The sequence below is a fragment of the Pogona vitticeps genome, chromosome 1, assembly GCF_051106095.1.
Source record: "Pogona vitticeps strain Pit_001003342236 chromosome 1, PviZW2.1, whole genome shotgun sequence".
NCBI classification, from domain to species: domain Eukaryota; kingdom Metazoa; phylum Chordata; class Lepidosauria; order Squamata; family Agamidae; genus Pogona; species Pogona vitticeps.
Genome location: NC_135783.1, coordinates 214028763 through 214054598, shown reverse-complemented (window position 1 = coordinate 214054598; position 25836 = coordinate 214028763). Strand labels below are relative to the sequence as shown.

Below are 25836 nucleotides of genomic sequence, written 5' to 3'. Positions count from 1 at the left end.
CTCTTTTTTTTCCAGTGATGCATGCATGCTGCTCGGAGGAGTTGGCATCTGGGAGTATGAATTGTTATACAGTTGTTGAATTTATTTGGCAAGAATTATATAACAAGGCGTCTCTCTCTCTCTTTCTCTGTTCTACAAAATGAAGTTCTGATTTCTTCAGACCTTCTGACCATACATGGATGCATTTAATGAGGCCGAGGACCTGTTCCCACTGCTGGAATAAACCAGCAGAGAGTTCTTTTTTTAAACATTTGGTTAAAGTCACGCCAGTGCTGCCACCTCCATCTATCAGGTGGGGCCAACAGGGAGGGGTTGACAGGGAGAACAGAAAGAGAAGGGAAGGCGGACAAGAGGGAAGGCATGGGGACAGGTGAATCAGGGGTGGGCAGGTGAGTGAGCAATGGGACATGGTAAGTGAGAGGGCAAAAGGGCAATTGGGCAGGTTGGGGGGGGGAGCCAGCAAGGGAGGGAGGTGATTGGGCTGGTGAAGCAAGTGAGGGGGAGGTGATTGGATATATATATATATACACCCCATTCACTTTAAATCTCATAGGCATCCTTCAGTCTCGAGAGACTATGGTAACATGCTCTGAATCGAGGAGTGTCCTCTCCAGAGCATGAAGCCTGGGTAAAGTAATATGGAGGATAGGCTGTTACCCAAGCAGCAGATCCCCCCCTCTCCACATTGCTGAAATGGTCCAATGGAAAGGCAAGAGCCAATACAAGTGGTTCCAGCAACATCGCAGGAGTTGGCAGAACGACACATGCTGCCTTCGGGACTCCAGCTCCGGATTTTGCCTCGAGGTTAACTCCTGAAGCCTTTTCCATGAGTGGATATAGCCACAAGGCAGTGGGGGTTTGAAATCGGAGTTTTCCTTCTCCTAGATGGGCTGCCTTCCATGGCTGACGAGCCCCACCTACCCCACTTTAAATATATAGTCCATAATGCCCTCAAACAGTTTCAGATCTCATGACTTTCGTTACTCACTAAGGATTGTTAAGACAAATTTGTTTATATGTAAGAACCCATTACCATTATGTGAGAATATAATTCTTGGAGTTAAAAGTATTGACGGATTAATGGAGGTATCTGTCTATGTAGATTGCATTTTCGGTTCTGTGCTGTTAACACTGTTCATAATCTTTATTAATTTAATAAAGATTTTCATCGTAGAATTAGTATGGATCAATTTTAAATGTGTCTGAAACTCTGCACCTTGTACCACAGACGTATTTGTATCTGAAATGTTCAGTCTTGCTGCTTTGTGTGGGATTTGTCCCAAATTAAATACGTTATCCTTGTTATAGCTATTGTTATCCTTGAAATGCATTTCTGTTTTGGGGGGCTTACTTTGGGAAGGAATCTCTGTAATCTCCAACAGCCACCAGATGTTAGAGCTGTGAAGTCCCTAGTAACAAGATTACTAGGAAATTGTGTCATGAGCAGGTGCTGTTTGAAGATAGGCAACATCATTTTCCCATGAGGTTGTGTCATTGTGACAAATGAAGGTATGAAATTGTCAGTGCCCTCAACTTGCTGTTGAAATAAAAGATACCACTTGCTGTAGGAAATTCCTTGATACAGTATTCTTAATCACCATAGACACTATGTCAAATGCAACTGTGTTGAAGAAATAGCTGCTGAATTAATGCATGCATCTTGGTGAATGGTAGACTGCCCTAAAAGAGGGAAATTATCTCTACAGGAAGCAGCATAAATTTTTTTGGAGGATAATTCAGCTCATGGTAATGCTATCAGTTCAAAAGGGGTTCTTAGTAAGAGCCTCATGGTGCATTGATTAAACTGCTGTACTGCAGCCAAAACTGTGTTCATGACCAGGGGTTCAATCCCAGATAGCCGGCTCAAAGTTGAGCCTTCTATCCTTCTGAGGTCATGAATACCCATCTCACTCTGGGTGGGCCAATGTGTAGCCTGCATAATTAACTTGTAAACCGCCCAGAGAGTGCTTGAATAGGGTGGTATATAAGCAACATGCTTTGCTTTTTTAAAAAATAATGTTTAACATTATTTTTAAAATAATGCTTAATAATAATATTTAATAACACGAGTAAACTCGTATTAAATATGCTCGTAATCTAGCATTCTGTTTGCAACTGACATGAAACTTTCTTGGGTTTCTTCCTTACAGAACTCTGTATTGTCTGAAAACCAGCTCTAGAGAGTTTCCAGCTTTTCCATACCTAATTTTTTTGGATGTATGGGCTGCAATGGGGGTGTGGTATCCCATTCTTCACATCAGATTTTGCTGGAATCTGCCATTCCCACAGTAGCAATCCCATATTGGATATTGGCTTTCAGAATTATCAGGCCCTTTGAAAAGAAGGTGGTTGGGATGTTGCAAAACTCCTCAATAATGGGAGGCAGAGGAACAGAACATCTCTTCCCAGTGTCTGGTTTAAAAATTGAAATGCACAGGATGAGATCAAGGCCATCATGAGGGGTCTTTATACTACCAGTTCATTATGGCAACAATTTGCAGTTTCAGATATGAAGGTTTCATTGAACTTGGAACTTCCATTATGTTTTTAGGCTAAAAGTAATTCTAATGTGAGCAGGTTGCAATTTCAGCATTTTGATGAAAAACCATGTCTTTCAAGGCAGTATCAAAACACACACATGCACACATACTCTAACCCCATTCCAGATGAACAAGAAAAAGCACAAAAAGCAACTCAAGGAAGTGTACACCCCACTCCACCTCATTAACAGAGCTGAGGAATTCCAGCAGAAGCTCATCCTTGCTCTGTATGATATGGCTGATGGGAAACTTGTACAATGGTGTACCTCACTTAATGGTGTTAATTTATTCCAGCGAAATCCCTGTAGAGCGAAAACATCGTAAAGCAAAATTTAAAAGCCCATAGAAACCCATTAAAACCCGATTAATGTGTTCCTGTGGGCTTGAAACTCACCGTCCAGCGAAGATCCTCCATAGGGTGGCCATTTTCTCTGCCTGTGCAGAGAGGAATCCATCCCAGAAAACAGCAGGGGGCCATTTTGTTTACCCGGCTGCCATTTTGAAACCGCCAATCAGCTGTCCGAAAATCATCGTATTGCGAAGAATCGGTTCCCGAAGCAGGGAACCGATCATCGCAAAGCAAAATTCCCCCATAGGAAACATTGTAAAGCGATCGCAAAAGTGATCGCTAAAAGTTCGTCATAATGCAGTTTCGTCATTAGTGATCGTAAAGCGAGGCACCACTATATTTATAATAAAAACAGAAAAACATTTCACAAAGTTTGGTGAATTTCACACTTGCCTGGTGTGTTTAAAAGGTACTGAGAAAGTTTGTTCAGATTTCTGGATGTATCCATGTAGCTCACAGAAGCACCAAAGGACTACAGAAAAGGTTCCCATGCCCGTCAGTGTTGAAGAGTATACCTTTTAATTGCAGCTATAGAAATCTTACATTTCAGTAAATTCTGTTCCAACTGTGACAATCTTCTGAAATAATTATGGAGCTTAATTGTTTATGTGAAATGTCTTTGGCCATCATAAAGAAAGACTTGACTGAAAATAAAATAGGAAATTTCAGCAGGAATTTCAGTCTATTGAATTCTCGAAAAAAGCTGAGGATTTTGAGCAAATTGCATGATAGTTGTTTCCTTACATCGAATTTGCTTACCTATTTCACAGGTTTCTCCATTGCATACACACTGGTAACCACAATTATTTGTGTATTGCCTTGTCCAGCTTATTCTTTGTTTTCAGTAATCCAAACTGTGTGAGACTCCCACTGACATTTCAGAATTCTTCATGCATTGGACAAGAAAAAAAAATTCTAAGAGTTTTCTGTTGATGTGACATTGAGCAGACAGTCACTATTAATGTTACAAGTCATCTTACAAGTCATCTAACAAGAATTTTAGCATTCACAAATTCATTGTCTGCCAGATAAAGATGGGCACAAAGCCATTTCATGAGAATAAGCATTCTGAGCAGTATATTAAAAAAGATGTGGGCTCTATAAATAGGAAGATGCTAATGCTGAACAGCAACCTGCCAACATGAGAGAGAGAAAATCTTGCAGTATTGAAAACTATATTCAACTAGATTAACAGCAGGAATCATTTACCATACACAGCATGTTGAATTTTTTTTAAGTCCAAACACATTAGTAGCAAGCCTCAGCCTCTCATTGTTCTTCATGAGTTCTGGTAAAGCTGCAACAACCATTATGTCTTATTTCCTCTTGAACATAACTCCATAGTAAAAATGAAACTCATGACAACTTCCTTCAGCAGAGCTGTGAGAATCTTTAATTCTGAAGGAACAGTATTCAGAAGGAGATATATATTCTATCTGGGTTTTAACTCTCTTTCCATATAATATATATAATGGAAAGAGAGTTAAAACCCAGATAGAAAGAAAGTCAGTGGAACCATTTATGTACCTAAAATAGAATCATAGAACAATGAAGTTGGAAGGGGCCTATACAGCCATCGGGTCCACTCCCCTGATCAATGCTGGAAAACAAATCAAAGGATATCTGCCAGGTGGTTGTCTAAATTTTTCTTGAATGCCTCCAGTGTTGGAGCACTCTTTGCCTCTTGAGGTAATTTATTCCACTGCTGTACTGCTCTAACAGTTAGGACATTTTTCCTGATATTCAACCAAAGCCTGGCTTCCTGCAACTTGAGCGCATTGTCGCATGTCCTGCACTCTAGGATGTCTGAGAACAGATCCTGCCCCTCTTCTGTATGATAGCCTTTCATGAATTTGAAAAGTGCTATTCACTGATGTTGGGGAAATGTGAAAGCAAGAGGAGAAGGGGACAAGAGAGGACGAGATGGTTGGACAGTGTCATCGAAGCTACCAACATAAATTTGACCAAACTCCGGGAAGCAGTGGAAGACAGGAGGGCCTCACGTGCTCTGGTCCATGAGGTCACAAAGAGTCAGACATGACTTAATGACTAAACAACAACAATATCCCCTTGGTCTTCTTGTCTCAAGGCTAAATCTGCTCAGTTCTTTCAATCTTTCCTCACAAGGCTTACTCAAAGCTTATTGTTATTATTATAGTATTACTGAGTCAGGTATCCCCCATATTGTGGCTGTGCACCTGGGGTTCCCCTCCCTCCAGGTATAGAATTTTGTGTATTCACGAAGGCTTTCACGGCTGGGATTTTGTATTTATCTCAAGGCTATCAAGATCTTTTTGAATTTTCTTTCTGTCTTCCAAGGTATTAGCTATTCCACCCAATTTTGTGTCATCTGCAAAATCTGATTAGCATTCCTTGCACCCCTTGATGCAGGTCATTAATGACAATGTTGAATAGCATTGTGCCCCAGGGAACCCCACTTGTTACCTTCTCCTAGTTTGAGAAGGAGCCATTAATCATCACCCTCTGAGTACAATTTTGTAGCCAACTGTGTATCTGGCTGACAGTTGTTCTGTCCAGCCCACACCTAGTTAGCTTGCTAATCAGAATACCATGGGGCACTTGGTCAAAAGCTTTGCTGAAATCAAGAGATACAGTATTCCCTCTGTCTATCAGGGAAGTTACTTGATCAAAAAAAATGAGATCAGGTTATTCTGACATGATTTGTTCTTGATAAATCCTTGTTGGCTTCTAGTTCGTACTGCATTGTTTTCTAGGTGCTTGCTTACTGACCACTTTATAATCTGTTCCAGAATTTTCCCAGGGATTTATATCAATCAGCCTGACTGGTCTGTAACACCCAGGTTTCTCCTTTTTGCTCTTTTTGAAGATAGGGACAACATTGGCCCTCCTCCAATCCTCTGGCATCTCACCCATTTCCCATGATTTCAGTAAAATAATGGACAGTGGTTCTGAGAGTGCTTCAGCCAGTTCCTTCAATACTCTTGGATGCCATTCATCCAAACCTCATTTGAACTTGTTCAAGGTAATAAGGTATTCCTAGACTGTTTGTTTCTCAATATCCAGCTTCAATCCTGCTCCCTCCATTTGCACTTCACATTTGTCTGGAGGGTCATAGTCTGTCTTTTGGTTAACGACTTGGCTAAAATAGGAATTGAGCAGTTCTGCCTTTTCTTTGTCTACAGTAAAAGGATACAGATAGTGTTTCCATATACAGTGGTGCCCCGCATAGCGAGGTTAATCCATTCCGGATTAACCCTCGCTATGCGGAATCGTCGCTAAACGGGTAGGGGAAACGTATTGAAACGCATTAAACTTAGTTTAATGTGTTCCAATACCTTGCTTACTTACCCGTTCAGCGAGGATTCCCCTTGCCGGCAGCCATTTTCGCGCCCTCGCTAAGCGAGGGCAGGGCGCAAAAACGGCTGCCGGCAGCCATTTCCGGGCTTCCGGCGGCCATTTTGGAACCGCCGATCAGCTGTTCGGCAGCTCCAAAATGGCCGCCGCAATACCCGATCTTCGCAATGTGGGTTTTCCCCATTGCGAAGATCGGGTATGTTTCCATATAGTGATCCCGAAAAAGGGATCGCTATACGGAAACATCGCTATACGGTGCACTCGCTAAGCGAGGCACCACTGTATTCTGACTTTGGGACCTGCTATATTGTGTCACATATATGTAGCCATGCTTTCAACTGATGTATCACTTGAGTTTTTATGAGGACTGTCGAAAAAAGAAATGACATTCAGGAGTCTTCTGCAACAAATTGCATATTGGCCGATACTATGTTCCTTCTTCATATCCTAGGCGAATATCCTCTCACAGCTTGAAAGATTACAAAACAGATTATTGTAAAACTGTAGCGAATGAGTGGCAGTGATGTACACATTGCTGTCAACTGAAGACCCTAAATGCGACAGATGACATGAGCATGCAATAAATAAATCCTGGTTTTAAAGTGAAAATCTAAATTTAAAAATCCTAGTTTCTTTGATTTATGGAGAGAAGTTAAGTTTAAGAGACTCTAGCAGCCTGTCTAGGAAGCATGAATATTTGATGATTACACCATACAGGGTCCTGAAAAAATGCAATCTTAAATGAAACTTTACATCTTCCATACTGTGAATGGTAGTATGCCATAACTGTAGAGGGAGCTTCTTAGAACACACACATAAAGAGGCACATTCCTGAATGATGTACAACCTTACAATGTCATGTGTCTGATGGAGTAATGCTATCAATGACACAGAAAGGTTGATCATTCTTCTGGAAAAAGTTTCATAGTTAAATGTTTGGATTCAGCTAAATGTACAGAGGGATTTAAAGGTTTGGATAAAGGGAGGCTTGCAGTCACACTTCACAGTATGGAGGTGCTGGAAGGCCAGCAGACTTAGTAAGCAAATCACTGAGCATCTTTGGGACCATTCAGATGTGGTATTTGTTCTCCTTCATGCTAGTTGGTGCTGAATAAGAATGAATTTTCTGGAATTTCTGTCTAAGCCTATCTCTTTTTTTCTTAAGAAATCTTTCTCTTTAAAAAAATCTTTCAAAAATGGAGTTCAAAATTCTTTTAGAAAGCTTGAAGAAACTCGTTAAAATGATATTCTGTTTTAGTTACATTAAAAAAAAATTAGCACCAAAATTGCAAAGTTCCAGTCTCAGTTCTTTGTAATGGTAATCCATTGATAATAACCTGTCTTTCAAAAGAACTCTTTCAAACATTCTGAGGAAAACCTTTGAAAATGATATGTGCTGGAGTGGGTTTTTTATTTGTTTGTTTGTTTTTAGATTGCCATTATAACTGGAAGCTTCTGCTCAGAGATATTCACAGCACTGGGTCACTCCATACTATGGCTAACTGGAATGCAAATTCTTTTTCAAAACAACTATTTCAAAAATGTTAAATTAATTCTTTAGAAATTATCCTCTGTGCTGTTTTTGTTTGTTTTTATTGGGTTAACAATAAAATCGAAGTCTTCTGATCTAAGAAGCTCTTGCTACTTGAACACCTTCCCTTATAAAAAGCAGAACAAAAACGGCAGTCCACCTAAAGTAGTTTTAAAAGTGTGACAGAGGGGGTTTTATCCCTTTTTTGATCGCTCTTGGTACTGAGTTAAGCCTTTCATTGTCTGAATGGAAAGAAAGATATAAATATAATCAGTGCTTGATCAAGTATTGCAGAGCAAATGCTGTGTCTGGATAATCTCACCAATTTATTGGACACAGAACCTTTTCAAGATGAGGGATGGGAAGACCGAGACTTTTAAGATTTTAGAAAGAAACAAAAATGCACACACTGCCCTAGGGAACTCAGAAGAAATACGGAGTTTATTGTAATCAGTTGTCCAGATGATGGGGAGAGTCTAGGGGTGGGGACTATGTGTAGCACAGCTACATTGTGGGAATTCCATTTCGGATTATTCCTGTTGGTGTGATGGGGTGGGCTGCTAGGGTTTGGGAAAGAATGTGTTTGCATTTATAAAAAATAAAAATGTTTAAGAGCAAGTCCCAGTTTCCATATAAAGTGCCAAATCGACCTCACCCCTGATCTAGATAATGGTATATTTTCAGGATGCTACCACTCCCCAGATGCTTGGCAATTTGTCACACGATTGGCATTCTTAGAATACCACGATTTTTGTAAAATATTTATAAATGGCTAAACATTCATTATGTTTTGCTATATGTATTTTGCACAGGCTCTTGCACTATTTCTACTTGATTTACAAAGCAGAAATGAAAAATTCTGAATGACTCCTATGAATTCATAGTAATTAAGAAAAAAATTAATCAGTGAAGAGCAGAAAGTAATTGGAGAAGTCAAAAGCCAAATAGGAAGTAAAACGTATTTAATAGATTAGTCATGATCAATTGTACTTCCTGACTCGTAAGGCATAGTTTATAAAAGGGAAGCAAAGTAGTTTGAGCCTCTAATGAGATTAGGGCATGTCGCATTCAACTGGCCCAGTTTAACTCCTGCATTTTTAATTCATTTTCAGAATGCATACAGGAGAAGGAGAATGGAAAAGCCCATCAGTTTTATGATAAATGCTCACTTCAGTTGATTAAATGGTTTGTAAATAGAACCTGAGAATAAATCAGTTCTCCCTATTATTTTGTTTTGTATGATAGCTGCATCAAATTGCTGTCTCTGCTAAAAGTCGAAGTGCCTGATGGATCATTTGAGTATGGAATGATCTGTTTGTCATCTTCTGAACTGATTCAGCCAGCTCAGTTGCCAAAGGCGAGGAAAGCCTGAATCAGCAAAAGGGTCTAGTTTCTAAGGCAGCATAGAGAAATAAACAGTGTTTGACTTTTTTTCTAAAATGTATTTTTACTGTGGCATCAAATCGAAAGTATACCCACCATTTCTGAATATTAGGTGCTGTGATTAAAAGGGTTTTCCTTTAAACTACTCTCTTTTCAAGTTTAACTGTGATCTTTGCTAAATATTTGTGAGTAAAACAATTTGGCATGTATACCTAAGGACAGCAATGCCTTTTTAGAGTTCTGGTGCTGTTTATAAACATGCTTTTGGTGACATTAATGGCCTTTCAGCCCTATTTAATCTGCTATGCCAGAACGTACAACTTCAATCACAGGATAGGGACTTCCATCTGTTAACAATTACAGAAACAGGGCTGATGCCTCCGTCTGCGAATGCTGAAAAATGACTTCTGTCTATAGAGGTCATTTTTCTTTGCATTAACTAAATGCATTTTAAAATACCCCAATAGATGGATCTCAAATTTGCATTGACAGACTCCCAAGATATTATTAGAGCGATTTGGGATTTTCAGTGATAATGAGAAAGGAAGCTTTCTTATTTTGAGTCAGACTGTTGCTCCATCTATCTCAGTGCTGTTTGTTATTGACTGATAGTCAGTTATCTCCTTATTAGATGTAAATATTTCCAGCCTTCCTGGGATCTACAAAGGATTTCTCTCAAGAAATCAGTGCTTTACCTCTGTACTATGATTCGTCCCTTTTAATGAATATCGGTTTCATAGCCAAGTGACATGTATTGGAATTTTTAAATATTTCTGCTGATTTTATAATGACCCTGCAATTTTTGATCATTCATGCTGATAGTTCTATATTGCATAAATGTGTTAAAAGTTAAAATACATAGCAAGTATCCTGTTTGATTTACTGAGCCTAGAACTCAGCCATCATACAGGTGGCTGAATTCATTTACTCAGTTGGTCAATTCCAGAAGTAGGGGAAAAGCTGGTAGGCAATGAATAGCTCAGAAAATAGTTTCCTTTGCTTGTTTGATTAACTTTAGGCAAAATGCATAAGCCAAGAGTGCAATGTAGTTTTTCCTTCAATGCTTTTAAAAGCTATTGTTTGTACATGCATTTACCTTTTTTTAAAAAACTGGGTCAGAAAATACTGCCGAAATGACTGCTTGGTTTGATGCACCATGTCTTACGGACTGATCTTCCAAATTAAAATGGCAAGTGCTGCAAATTGATGTGCTAGCCCTTAATTCAAATACTTCTCAGTTCCATTCTAGAAATATCACTCAGAGGTACATCTGGCTATGTTTCATGGAGCTTCCTGCCAGGAATAAGGATATGGGATTGCAGTCACAGTTATAATTTGATAGGTTGATAATAAATAATAGATCCCAGGATCTTTCAGAAGAATAAGATATTATATATTGGCATGTATCCTATCAGCCTAGAAATGTTATTGCTTTCAGAACACAGTGAATGAATTATGTGTTCCTGTTGTGTGGAAATAGTATTTGCCAGCATCGTTTAGTGTATGATAACATAAATATCAAATTTAAATGAATTTCTTCCTGTGAAGTGAAATGTGTGATGATACACGAACAAGACATTTGGAAGCTGTGATAAGCTTGGAGCTGTGGCCAAATTAGAGCCTGAAGCATTCATATTACGAATTTCCAGGGAAACATATTTATCTAGCCATTACATGTGTTAGGCAAACTATGACTGAAATCCTCTTCATGCAGCTGTGCATGAAAGCTGATGATATCATGATCCAGGGCCTTTTTAAAAAAATAAATAAACTCTCCCTATGTCTGTCCCATGGTTCCATAGCAGTCTTTTTCATTGTTCGGAAGACATGGGAGCTGGATGGGAGGAGGAAGTCTTTAATTCTGATGGGAGTCAGTATCTTAACTTTGGAAGTTAGGTATACCACGCATAGTGCAGCTGTGAGGGAAAAAACGACAGCCAGAGAAGACTCAAGGTGTACTACCTCACTTTGAGCAAGAGAGTGTCATGTACTTGGATGAAGATTTGTTTGTGGACATCAGCTTTTGAGTCCTAGATTGGAATCCTGCCCATTGGAACTTGCAGTGGGTGAAGGGACCATTGGATCAACGTGTTTGTATGGCATTTATCATTTTCAGAAAGTGTTGTAAAGCAGGGTTAGAGCACATGGTACCTTTTAAGAGGATGACAAAGAAATTAGTGGGTGATCTAAAATTTATGAAGGTTCTTGTATATTTGACATGGTTATTCTCACTGATATCTTGTGCCTTTCATTTTCAAGTGAGTGAACTGAACATATGTTTTGAAATATGTCAGTTTTGCTGGGCCTCCATGAAATGAGAGCCAGAATCTTATTGGTCAGTTAAAAACTAGTGTAATAGTGTAAACTGTAGCAGCAAATTGCTGCTACATAATGAATTGCCACTTGTATCCGGTACACCAACTCATGTGACTAGTATGTGATGAAGGATACAATTGGTGACATGTTAATTAGTGGCAGTTCAGCATTGCAGTTTATGCCACTTCTTGTATAAATAATCAATAAAATTGTGGCCAGACTATTTGACAAGAGAGAAAGTTTCAAACTTCATTTGAAAAGGCACACAGAGTTTGAATAGCAGCTCTAAAATATATTTTTGATACCCTTGGAGGTAACCTGAACTTCACTGGTGTTCTTTTTAAACGTGGGGGAAAATGCTGCAGAGATCTTGAGTCAGTTTTATGTAGGACCAATCCATTTAAAAAAAAAAATACACACATTTGTATAAAATTTTAGCAACCTCTTGGTTTTGACTCAGTTTTATTGTTCATCCCTTGACTTATTCTTATCTTAATTTAAACAACAATATAAACATTTCAGTAATCGTAGAGTCCAAAAAATCAGTTGTATTACTTCATAGCATGAACAATCAGTTGCACCTGTGGCTCTATACAACAGCTTTTAATCTTAAATTTAGTGGCATATGTTTTGTGGACTAGACCTTATTTTCTCTATTTCAATGGCTATTGCTTGAAGAGTTTAAGGATAATTCCATCTGCAGTGCATTAACTGCCAGGTTATTTGTCTTTGAAGAAATACAGACCCTATTGGTAATTCCACAGGCCACATATTAGGACTGGGGACCACAGGTTCTCCTTCCTTGGCTTTCAGCATTGGTGGGCTGGTGTGTACTGGTGTGATGAGCAGAATCCTGGCTGGGTTCAACTTTTGAAGTAATTCTATGCAGGCAGGTCAGCTTGCTCTGCCTCACCAGCTTCATATTAGGCTAAAATTTTGACAATCTTCCATATTCTGCAGTGTGCTCCCTTGAGCAAGGAGGGGTTAATAAGATTTAAGTGTTGATTTTTTTCCACATTGGCTTATTAAGACTGCTGTCTGTTGAAGTCAGTCCAGTTTACAATTCCTGACTCTAAAGAAGTTATGAAAACGTCTAGCGTAACATCTAGTGTAAATTACAACATATTGACCAAAGAATGAAACTGGGCCTATCTTAGGTGTTCGTATGCTTATGGGAGGAAAGGTTAAATCACTGGGAAGGTTGATAGATTGCAGGCCGTTTGGGTTTTATAGGACATAAGAAAGCATAGGAGGTGCCCAAAGTCAATCTATTCAGTTTTCAATAGAGGTTGTAAATTGTCCTACAGCTGAATTTAATTTAAATAATAATAATTTCAGACATGCAGAAATAACTGCCTTTTGGAAAGTTCTGAGGAAAACCCTTTTTGATTGCCTAATGGTTGTCATCTAACAAAAGGGTGGGAAAAGGTATAATGATAGCAAATTCAAAGAGCAAAAGAGGGATCCCAAACCTTGAATTGGTAAGATTGGTACTCTGCACTGACTCAGTGACTATGATGTATGTATTCTCGGGTTCTTAAGTGTATTGAATGGGCTAGCTACTTTTCCTATTTTCTTGATGAATCCAGAGAGAAACAGCTAAAATAAGACACACGCGTCAATGGACTTAATGTATGCCAAGGCTTTTTATGGCACTACCAGATACACTATAAATATTATACTGTACTGTATCTCCCAGATATTTTCCTCTCCTTAACAGATCCTACCTTAGAAACATGTAAGGTAAAACAGATACTTTGCTCTTGTGGTCATCCTGTGCCTGGGGTAATTCACACACTGTTGCCACTGATTACAAAGGAAAGCTTGTAGGGGGAAAAAGTTCATCAATGGCTGTAAATAGCCAATTTAAATAACATTCAAATTTCTCTACAGTTGTTACTTCATGACAGAGGTTCTTCATGGTATCTGTAAATGCACACAATTGGGTGTTACTGAGTCTGTGCAGGATCTCTTGGAGAAGTCTTCTTTTAGAGCTTAAAGACATGTGATTAGTGAGACGTTCCCCCGTGGAGTGCATGCTCCGCCCACCAGAAACCTCCTCAGTTTCTTTTAGCTGCCGCTCAGGTCAGTCCTTTCAACAAGCTAGAGCCACCAGTTTTGCTGTTGAAAGCCTAATTCCTTCATACCTCATGGCCGTTTTTACTTTATTTGGTGTTCCCTCGTGAGTTCTTCCTCTTTTTCTTACTTCCCCCATTTTCTCCTTTCCTTCTCGATCTATTTCTCCCTTTCCTTCCCCTTTCCCCTGCTTCTTTTATGCACCTCCGGGCCTTTCAAGTGGTGTGTGCTCTGCACTAACAAAATCCCGCTCTCTGACGGGCATGATCGTTGCCTTTTCTACCTAGGAGAACAACATAAGACCCATAACTGTACAGAATGTAAAAAATCAACTAAATTGGCATTCAAATAAAGATTACAATGTCTCACATCTCACCTTTGGGAGACATCTCTTCATCCATAGATGGAATCGGGCTCTCCAGTGGCTTCTTGGCAACACCCACCTCACTCAGTCTCGAACCCAGCCACACCTTCTCCGAAGTTAAAAGACCATTCTAATTCTTTGAGGCTGATGCTGACAATGAAGCATCCAAAATCGATGGACCCATCTAAATCAAAAAAAGACAAGACTAAGATAAAGAAACCAAGAAAATCTTCACAATCTACTCACTCAGATCCACTTCAGTTGGCCATACCATCACCGATCTTAGAAGAATCTTCACGAGAAGCTCCGGAGACTGTCTTGGATCTAGACAATGTCTCATCTCCACCTCCAGGCCAGTCCATTTCTTTGGCTGATAGTCTCTCTCCAAGTATTGGCCCCTCAGTGGCGGATGTCCCATCCAGACCAGCCTTGGCCCATTCCAGCCCTGCACTAACAGGGCGGGCAGTATCTCCACCAATATCCGAGCTCTATCCTCCGAGATTGCCCCCTTGTAAACGTTGAACAAAAAAGAGATACCTCTCTCCTGTGGAATATGAACCACCAAGTGGAAAATACATATACTATAGAGAACCCTCCCGATACCATCAGAGAGATGACTACCAAGACCCGTACCATGTACGATATGATACATACTCCCATGGAGACGAGATCAATGAGCCCCTTTACTATGATGAACCTAAATGTGTAAGATATGCCATTGCATATCCACTCACTATCAAGCTGCCATGGGATCCTGCCAGTGCCAACTTTGGAATCAGGTACTCCCAATGCTCCAGGCAGCTCCTGATGATACCAAGTCAGAAGCTTTAAACATACATCTTGAAGCTTCGAACCTAGCTAAACAACAGCGCATAGCGTCCAGACACATAGTAGATACATTGTCGAAAGCAATGGCCACTTCCATTGCCCTATGCCGCCATGCATGGCTCAGATCCACTGGAGTCTCCATCCACCCTCAACATCAAAAATGTCTACGTTTCCATTTCAACGATACTACCTATCAGTTCTGCACTCTCCCCTTCGGTCTGTCAAGAGCACCCAGTAATTTCACCAAGTGTCTTGCCCCTGTTGCCGCCTTCCTCCGTCTGTGGGGATTCACAGTCTTTCCATACATAGACTACTGGCTGATCATCTCAGACTCCTACGAGACTGTGTTGAACGATGCCCGCTTTACCCTAAACCTCCTAGCAGATCTCGGACTCAAAGTAAATTTTTCAAAATCGCACCTTGAGCCATCTCAAATTGTTAGCTACATAGGAGCTCAATTAGACTCCTCCCAAGCTCATGCCTTTCTCCCATAAGAAAGGATCAACAAATTCAAAAATACAATTTAAGTCTTTCGACCTCTACACCATGTCACAGCTCATCATGCCCAGCATCTTCTTGGGCTCATGGCCTCCACAACGGCAGTCATTCAACATGCAAGACTAAAAATGAGGTCTCTTCAATCATAGTTCCTCTCTCTTTTAGACCCCTTAGAGGATCACCCCTACAAACTGCTACTAGTATCCAAAGAACTCTCCAACCAACTTATATGGTGGACACTCCAACCCACCCTATATACAATTTCATCCAGACAAGGTCACCCTTTACCCTGATATTTTTTTTCTTCCAATGATTGTATCACACTTTCAGTTAAACCAACCATTAATCTTACCTTCACTTTTTTCATCTCCTCAAAATAATGCTGAGCGCATGCTCCATATGCTCAATGTCAGGCGCTCTTTAGGTTTTTACCTTGACAGGACTTGATCTCTTAGAAAAACTTCACGATTTTTCATATGCTTTCATGGCCCTCATAAGGGCTCAGCAGCATCCTCACAAACTCTATCTAGGTGGATTGTCCAGACAATCACTCTCTGTCTTATGAGCTATCAGGCAAATCAGGTCCAGATGCTCTTCACACATGCTCGATCAGAGCTCTTTCAACCTCAACTGCCTTTCAACGAGGTGTTGACATTTCTCTCATCTGCCGTGCTGCCACTTGGTTCACCCTGTTGACCTTTGTCTCGCATTATTTATTTATTTATTTATTTTATTTATTTACAATATTTTTTAGCCGCACCATTGCCAATGGCTTCTGGGCGGCGTACAACATTAAAACCTAAAAACATTAAAAACATTTTAAGAAACAGTATAAAATACCATATATTAAAATATTTCTTAAAACAATTAAAACATTAAAAGTAATTAATTAAAATGCTGGGTGAACAGAAAGGTCTTTGCCTGGCGCCGAAAGGCCAAGAGTGTCGGAGCCAGGCGGATCTCTCTAGGGAGGGTGTTCCAAAGTTGGGGGGCAACAACCGAGAAGGCCCTATTCCGACATGCCATCCCCTTCACCTCTTTCAGAGATGGCACCTTCAGAAGGGCCTCCTGGCCTGATCTTAGAGGACGGGCAGGCACATACGGAAGAAGGCGGTCCTTTAGGTAACCAGGTCCTAAGCCGTTTAGGGCTTTATATGTCAAAGTAAGCACTTTGAATTGGGCCCGAGCAGCAACCGGCAGCCAGTGTAAATTTTTCAGAACCGGCGTGATATGAGTCCGTGCGGCGGCACCACTTACCAGCCGCGCAGCCTGGTTCTGTGCCAGTTGCAGTCGTCGGACCGTCTTCAAAGGCTGCCCCACGTATAGCGCATTGCAGTAATCCAGTCTGGTTGTTACCAGTGCATGAGTGACTGCTGCCAGGCTCCGCTCATCCAGGTAAGGGCGAAGTTGATATATTCTCCGCAGCTGTAAGAAGGCACCCCTGGACACCGAGTCCACCTGGGCTTCCAAGGTCAGACTGGGGTCAAGGAGCACCCCCAAGCTGCGGACCCTATCCTTTAGGGGGAGTGTGATCCCGTCTAAGGTAGGGAGATGGCCCTTTAACCTATCTGGCGGGGCACCTACCAGCAGCACTTCAGACTTGTCTGGATTGAGCCTCAGTTTATTGACCCTCATCCAGACCATTATCGAGTCCAGGCACGAGTTCAGAACGGTGACTGCCACACCTGGATTGGTAGAAAATGAGAGGTAGAGCTGGGTGTCGTCAGCATATTGCTGACTCCTCAGCCCAAACCTCCTAACGACCTCCCCCAGAGGTTTCATGTAGATATTGAACAGCATGGGGGACAGTATAGAGCCCTGAGGAACCCCATGACGCAACTGCCATGGGTCAGAGCTACTGTCCCCCAGCACCACCTTCTGGACTCGATCAGCCAGGTAGGAACGGAACCACTGTAAAACAGTGCCTCCAATTCCCATCCCAGCCAGTCTGTCCAGAAGGACACCATGGTCGATGGTGTCGAAAGCCGCTGAGAGGTCCAGGAGAATCAACAGGGATGCATTACCCCTGTCTTTCTCCCGGCAAAGGTCGTCATACAGGGCGACCAAGGCAGTTTCCGTCCCATAACCCGGCCTGAAACCCGATTGAAATGGATCTAGATAATCCGTTTCATCCAGGAGAGCCTGGAGCTGCTCAGCCACCACACGTTCCAACACCTTGCCCAGAAAAGGGAGGTTTGCTATTGGACGATAGTTGTTCACTAAACCTGGATCCAGGTTAGGTTTTTTTAGGAGCGGGCGAATCACTGCCTCCTTTAATGGGGCAGGAACCACTCCCTCTCTTAACGAGGAGTTGATGACCTCCAGGATCCAGGTGCAAACTCCCCTGGCAGATTTCTTTATTAGCCATGATGGGCAAGGGTCGAGTTGTGTAGTGGTGGCACGAACCGATCCAAGCACCCTGTCCACATCCTCAGGTCGCAACAACTGAAACTCATCCAATAAATTATGACATAAGTCCGGAGCACTGGACACAACCATGGGCTCTGCATCAACAGTGGAGTCCAAATCTTTGCGAATCTGAGCAATTTTTCCCTCAAAGTGCGTAACAAATTCGTTACAGCGAGCCACTGAGGAGTCCAGGACCTCCACCAAACCATTAGGTTGAAGAAGGTCCCGGACCACTCGAAATAGCTCTGCTGGACGACACACCGAGGAAGCGATACGGCTGGAGAAATACTGGCGTTTCGCCAGCCGTATTGCCACAGAGTAGGCCCGATAATGGGCTCTAAGCTGTGTTTGGTCATAGTCGCAGCGATATTTCCTCCATCTGCGCTCAAGCCGTCTCCCCAACCTTTTGATGGCCAAAAGCTCCTCTGTGTACCATGGAGCCTTATAGGCTCTGCGGGCAGGGAGAGGGCGCCTAGGTGCGATCGTGTCAACCGCCCGGGCCATCTCCTTGTACCACAAGGCGACCTGGGCTTCGACAGGAGCGCCGACCATATCAGCTGGAAACTCCCCTAGAGCATTCAGGAATCCTTCAGGATCCATAAGTCTCCGGGGGCGGATCATTTTAATTGATCCCCCACCCCTGCAGAGGGTAGTAGTGGCTGAGAGTCTAAATTTTACCAGGAAATGGTCCGACCATGACAACGGAGTCAAAGATAAATCCACCACATCCGGACCACCATCCCCCTGTCCCGCAGAGAATACTAGGTCAAGTGTATGGCCTTTCTCATGAGTCGGGCCGATGACATGTTGAGACAGCCCCATGGTTGTCATGGCGGCCATGAAGTCCTGAGCTGCCCCTGATAAAGTGGCCTCAGCATGGAGATTGAGGTCCCCCAGTACCAAAAGTCTGGGGGTCCTCAACACCAGATCCGAGATCACCTCCGTCAGCTCAGGTAGGGAGACTGTTGGTAAGCAGCAGGGTGGGCGGTACACCAACAGAATCCCTAATCTGTCTCGCAAGCCCAACACACAATACAGGCCCTCTAGACCATTTCCCAAGGGGACAGGGAGCCTGGAAAAATGGAAGGAATCCTTGTAGACTATTGCCACACCTCCTCCCCGCCCCTCCGAGCGACCCTGGTGTTGGACCAAGTACCCAGGGGGACATAACTGAGATAGAGGAACTCCTCCTTCTTCTCCCACCCAGGTCTCAGTAATGCATGCCAGGTCGGCCCCCTCATCCAAAATTAAGTCATGGATGAGGGCAGTCTTGTTTTTTGCCGACCTGGCATTTACCAACAATACCATGTGGCCCGGGGGGTGGCTGATATGGTCACCTGGTACCATTTGGCTAGGAGTAGAGCTAGAAAGGGGGATAGGTGTAAGGTATCTAACCTCCTTTCTCCTACTCGGGCATGCTCTACTCCCACCGCCGTATCTTCCCCTGCCGTATATTGTCTCTATTGGTTGCCCCAGAGACCCCTCAGACCCCCCTGTTTCCCAGCTTGTTCCCCAACCGGTTCCTTCAGGGAATCTGGCAGCCGGCGAGAGCCCAGCCATAGTCCCACCGTCTCTCACTTGGTGAGCTGCGGAAGGCAGATGAAATTCGGCTCCCCCGAGTGCAGGAATGCTGGTCTGAAAGGGCCCCAGAAGCAGTTCCAACTTAAAAGCCTTCTTTTCCCCTTGAGCCAGGTGGCTGATGTAGGGAAGGGGAGGAGGCAGCCAAGAAGCAACAGGGCTCAATCCTGCAGAGCAAAGGGTGACTTAGCCAGTTCCCTCTGCAAAAGGCTGGCAGCCGGCCAACCACAAACCCACCGTCTCTCACTCGGTGAGCTGCGGAAGGCAGATGAGATTCGGCTCCCCCGAGTGCAGGAATGCTGGTCTGAAAGGGCCCCAGAAGCAGCTCCGGCTTAAAAGCCTTCTTTTTCCCCTTGAGCCAGGTGGCTGATGTAGGGAAGGGGAGGAGGCAGCCAAGAAGCAACAGGGCTCAATCCTGCAGAGCAAAGGGTGACTTGGCCAGTTCCCTCCGCAAAAGGCTGGCAGCCGGCCAACCACAAACCCACCGTCTCTCACTCGGTGAGCTGCGGAAGGCAGATGAAATTCGGCTCCCCCGAGTGCAGGAATGCTGGTCTCATTACCGGCTAGATGTTCGAGCAAAGAGTGATGCAGCCTTCGGCTGAGCTGTCCCAGCCTCCTTATTTCAGTGATGTCCCACCGACCAGTGAGTGAGCTTGCTAGTCACCCAATTGTGTCCATTCACAGAGACCACAAAGAAGAAGAAGAGGTTACCTACCTGTAACCATAGTTCTTTGAGTGGTCCTCTGTGAATCCACACATCCCGCCCATCCTCCTCTCTGTCCGTCACTTGTCGTCTACACTTACCTCTAACAGAGGTGGACTTTTGGGAACTGAGGAGGTCTCTGGCGGGTGGAGCATGTGCTCCACGGGAGAATGTCGCACTAATCACATATTTTTAAGCTCTAGAAACTTCCAAGAGGTCCTGCGCAGGGGCAGTAATATCCAATTGTGTGGATTCACAGAGGACCACTCGAAGAACTATGGTTACAGGTAGGTAACATCTTTTTCTCAAATTCTTTACAACACAACCTTCAATAAAAGACCTTTTTACCAACTAACCATGATCTCTGTATTTTGATATCTATATTTTGACGCCATGTATAAATACTTCCATGTCTTATATCGGATGAAGTGGATTTGTCCACAAACACTCATATTAAAAAGTTAAAAGTTAGTTTTTAAGGTGCCACCATGGTTTTGTCTTTTTTTGCTTTTTATTTCTATTTTGCTTTTACCTATAATGCTTATACAGACTAACACAGCTACCCCTTCTACATGTATGGTAGTGTTTCTTTTATGCAATTGTTTTCTATTCTGTATTTGGATTTACTATGATTTATTGGCTTACTGATCTAAAAACATTATTCCCCTTTTGAAATTTGACTTGCCTTTTTCATATTCTGAAATAAAATTAAAACTCTCTACACTATGTGTTAGCAACAGTAACACTTATCTGGAATTGATGGTTATTGTGGGTTTTTCGGGCTGTTTGGCCATTCTCTGGAATTATTATACTTGGCAACTTGCCTTTGATCTTCCTCATAGAGTTAGTTCTGACTAGAGAAGAGTCGCTGGAATTCTAGTTTCCTGGTGAAGGGACTGCAGCTGGTAGTTGACTTGGGCTTTTTGGATGCACCTGGATTTTGCTGGTTGCCAGAAGTGTATTTTCAGAAGAACTCTTGAGTTAGTGGTGTGTGTCCTTCCACAGAGACTTCCTAATTAAGTGGGGAGGCTACTTGTTAAGCAGTGCTTTGGGTTACAGACTTCTATCATAGTGAAGACTGCGGCCTTCCTTGCTCAGTGCTTGTGATCAAACAGTACATCAGAGGCTAATGTAGGAGAAGTATAGGAATGGGATACCTTAGCTCTTTATGATCTACTCTGAAATGTGAATCATCTTAGCTTTTTCTCCTGAGAGGCTATCTGTGTTATCTTTTACTCAATTAATTAACTATGAGTCCATTCAGATATGAACACGAAGCACATAATAAGCTGTTGCTGAATGTTGCCATTATGTTTTCAGTTGCCTTTTTGATAGAGATCCAATGCTTTGCCCATGAGATAGTGTTATCCCTCCCCCACTATTCTTTTTTATATTAAAAATAAGATACATAAATCCCTTCAGCAGCACCACTCTGTACTGCGGAAGACAGACTATTATTATCTCCTGACTGAGAGGTTTGAAATGTTCTATATCTGCCTGATGCTCTTTCAAAGCAATTCCAGCTCTAAGAAATGAAGAAATTAACAGAATCTTATCACAGGTCCCTGGCATTCTCAGCAGAAAACACATTCATAGTATTTTATCGGTTTAGACAAGTGTAACGTTAAAAATCAAAGTGATAGGCTTACAAAGTGGTTATTACACCGCTGATAAAACTTTATGATCCATTTACAAGGGCAAAAATGAAAACATAACTCTGCTCATCCTGGTAAGTAAGCACTGTTGGATATGGTGGAATATTGATCTGTTTGGCTGCTCAAGGCATTAATGAACTGAGCATTTGGTGTGTCAGAAATGTTGTATATATTAACGTGCTGCTACAGTGTCTTTCATCTCTTTTTGGAAAGGGGACATGAACTGCACTTCCACGGCAAAATAGTCTAGAATTCAGTATGGAATTATTTTGCAGTTGAAAATTCTCAAATGTAGGACAGTATTCTATTAATGCTTTCTTAGGCTTTGCATAACTTGCAGGAGCTAATAGCAGCTACAGTACTTGATGAGATGCCAGGGTGTGTCCCAATTGTACAAGTGCTAATGCTGCTTGATTGCAGGGCCAAGATGCACACCAGCATTTTATCAATTAGATGCAATTCACCTTGGCAAAGGGTGCTGACCTTACAAGTACTGGCTACTCAGTTTTCAAGTTTACTTAGCAAGAGGAAAGTCATCAGGTTTACAGATCTACAGTACTTTGAAGTCCCCTTTGACCTCTAAAGTCAGATAGGTGATGAGACACATCAGGGCATTCTTAGCTATGGTACTGCAAATTTAAAAAATCGCTTTCTTCCGGGAAACTAGCTTGGTATTGACTCTAATCGCATCTTCAGTAGGTCTGCTGAAGACCTATTTGCCAAGGGCTTTTCAAGTGGCCACACTGTGTTTATGCTAGCTGGTCATTGGCAGCGTTAACTGTATTGTTCATGTTTATTTTCTTGTGCCTTGCAAATAAAGTTGCTGCTCTGACAGTCTTAGTAATGAATGTTGAAATGGAATATGAAACACAGTAAATTAAATAAAATCATGGAACTGAAAACCAGTGCAGTCTTAATATTGCTTGGGTGGTGGAATATCTAAAAAGACCTTGACTTATAAAATGCTTTTGGCATGAAAGTACTTATTTTTTTTTTAAAAAGATTCTATAAAAGCTTGTAAAAATTACTTTTTAATGACATCCTCCAGAACCTCCTGCATCAGCAGGGATTGACTAGAAGATCCTTCGGTTGTCTGAGATTATTTCCAGGTCTACAGTTCTGTGATACTAGTTCTGTTCTGTGAATCCCGCCAGCCAGCATGGCCATGATGGCTTGAGGGGTGTGGAAATTATAGCTTTAAAAAATAACCCTTTGAAGCTTTTTAATATTTTGGCACAGTTTTAAAAGGATATTAGAAAGGTTTTGTGTTGTTGGCTTTGTTAAATCATGGAACAATGTACAGTTTTATTCCTAAACAATATCTCTATTGCTTCTAGAGTACACTTTCCACTGAGGTAGTTTATTTGTTACTATTCTGTGAGCCATGCTTAATTATTATAAGTGACTTATTTGAGTGCATAAATTCTGTGTTCCATGAACATGGTTTCATGGCTCAGTGCTCAGTCTTCCTCGGGAAGGGCATTCAGGGTTTTCAATCACATTCAGTTCAAATAAATATTTCTTTTCTAAAGGCAGAATTGCAATGTCCTTGAACCTTTTGAATTGTGCAAGAAAGTTTATACATAGGGACATTGGGGAGAAAAGCAGCACACATTGGGCATTCTTTGCAGTATTTGTGGAAAGTTAAGTCCTAGTTGAGTATATATATATCAATTTAGGTCTGGGTTTTACATCCTGAGATTTTGTTTCTCTTTGCCCTGAATTGGAAATAACCATTCGTGTAAGGCTGATGAATCTTGGATGAGTGAAAATCTGTGGCTGAAATGCAGTCGTAAGTAGAGTTAGGCCCATTGAATTGGTGGGAATTTGGTGAGTCAACTCCTCTGTAAGTTCCATTGATTCAGTGGGCATTCTGTAGTTGCAGCTTTCAGCTACTGGCTTTCAGCTGATATGTAGCAAAAGTTTGAGAGATATGCAATTGTGTGTTAGAAAATGGACTGAACATGGACTTAGAACATGTGTGTCAGTGTGGCTACCCTATCCTTCAAAGACTGAAATGATACTGAATGAGCACCTGAAATGATCGGCCACTGTCAACATGTTATTAACAGAGGATGGACAAGATATAGAGATATTTTCCTCTTTTCCTAGCTGAAGCTCAGAATCAGTACATGAAAATGTAAGGCAGGAGGAGCACAGTGTATGTTATCTTATAGAGTCTGTTGTCACAAAGTGCAGTGTTGGCTGCCAGTACTTGGAAATATGTTTTTTAAAAATATTTCTCAATAATTTAAATGACTTTTTTGAAGGACTAGACTAGCTCCTGGAAGAATAGCTTGTTCAGTCTCTATGAAATGTGATTGCTTCTTGAAACCTTAAGGTTTGAAAACTGAACATCAGTTGCAGGGGGACAGATTATGGAGAAGGGCAGGTGGCTCCATGTGTCTCAGCTGGGCTTTTTGATGACATCTTGTTCATCATGTCTGAAAATAGACTGGTACCCTAAATGATCTCTTGATGTCATTCTGAGGCATAGTAGTTTTAGATGAAAGGGTTCTTGTTGCCTTAAATGCAAGGTTTGGGGAAGGTGTTCAAGGAACCAGTTCAGGATGCCAATATTTATTTATTTAAAACATTTGTAGGCGGCCCTCTATATCACAGAATCTCAGGATGGGTTACAGAGCTGTATAAAGTAATTTTAAAGCATAAAATATTTAAATCAGTTTAAAATTAAACAGTCGTAACATTAAACCATTGCATGAAAAGCTGTGCAGGCCGCTATCCTCAACCCCCAAAGGCTCTAATGAATAAGTATGTTTTGATTTTGTGCCAAAATGATTCCCGTGTTAGTGCCAGCTCCAGTCACAAAGGGGAGGACCTTCCACAGTTGAGATCCTATGGCAAAAAAGGCTCTCCCCCATGTCTCTGGATGATGAACAGAGATAGTGTTAGCAATAAGACAGGGAAGAAGGCATCCTCAGAAGATATTTGTCATCAGGCAGGTGCGAATAGGGAGAAGTGCTCTCTCAAATATCCAAGTCCCCACCCTGAACTCAGACCATAAATGTATTGGCAACCAGGGCAAATCCTTCAGAACTGTTGTCCTGTGAGTTCTGAAAGATGTCCCTGCTACAGATCGAGGTGCTGCATACTGCAGTTGCTGCAACATCTGTGTCATCTTCAAGGGCAGCCTTCATAGGGTGCATTGCAATAGTCTGACCCTGAGATTACCAGGGCATAGACTGCTATGTTCAAGTTATCTCTGTCTAGGAATGGTCATACTGTGTAGCTGCTGGATCAGTTGAAGCTGGCCCTAGGCACTCCAATCACAGAGTTCACATGAGCCTCCAATGGCAAAGATAAATTCAGGAGTACCCCTGACTACACTCCTGTTCCTTCAGGGAAAGTATAGCATCATCCAGAACAACTCCTGGACCTGGTAACCACAGAACCTTTATCTTCTTGGGATTCAGCTCTCTCTTGCACGGGTGGGCATGTGCCTGCATGACTGCCGCGCCACCATTTGTGCATGCATGTGGGCGGGCGCCGCCATTTACGCATGTGTATGACCGCTCACGTGCATGTGCAAGCGGTGGTGCATGCTCGTGCAGGCCCTCGTGCGCCCACGTGCATGCGCAAATGGCGGTGCGGCGCTCATCTGGGCAAGCTGGAGCATGTGCGCAGGCGCAAACAGGCAGCGCAGGGGAGAGTGCACACAGAGGGGGTCTCTCTCGTCGGCCCGGCCTGGCCCAGGCCAGGGACGGGAACTGGGGACTGGGGATCGCTGCATAATAGCATCCGGACATTGGCCAAGCACCTAACACAGCCACAAGTGACCCTGATGATAAGGAGAGATAGAGCTGAGTGTCATCAGCATATTAGTGGCACTAATCCCCCAACTCCGAATGACCTCTACCAGCAATGTTGTTTAGCTATTAAACAGCATGGAAGATTAAATGGAAACCTGTGGCACCCTGCAGCTAAGTCACTATGGGGCTGGGCAGAAGCCCACCAGTATTACTCTTTGGGACTGTTTCTGAAGAAAGCAACAGAAAACCATAATACAATGCCACTTCCATTTCAAGAGCGTATTGATGATCAATGTATTAAAAGCTGCTGAGAGGTCTAGGAAAATCAACAAAGTCCCTCTGGCTTTATTGTGGACCAGATTGTCAGTCAGCGGCTAAGGCTGTTTCAGTACCAAACCTTGACCTGAAACTTTATTGAAATGGGTCTAGATCAGTGGTTCCCAACCTTGGGTCCCCAGATGTTCTTGGCCTGAAACTACCAGAACCCTTCACCACGAGCT

General features: G+C 42.3%; 1 protein-coding gene across 3 annotated transcripts in view; it reads left to right on the top strand.

The window, feature by feature from the left end:
* The window catches only part of GALNT13 (polypeptide N-acetylgalactosaminyltransferase 13), a 249949-nt gene that overhangs the window by 20932 nt on the left and 203181 nt on the right, over window positions 1–25836 (top strand). The window lies entirely within an intron of this gene.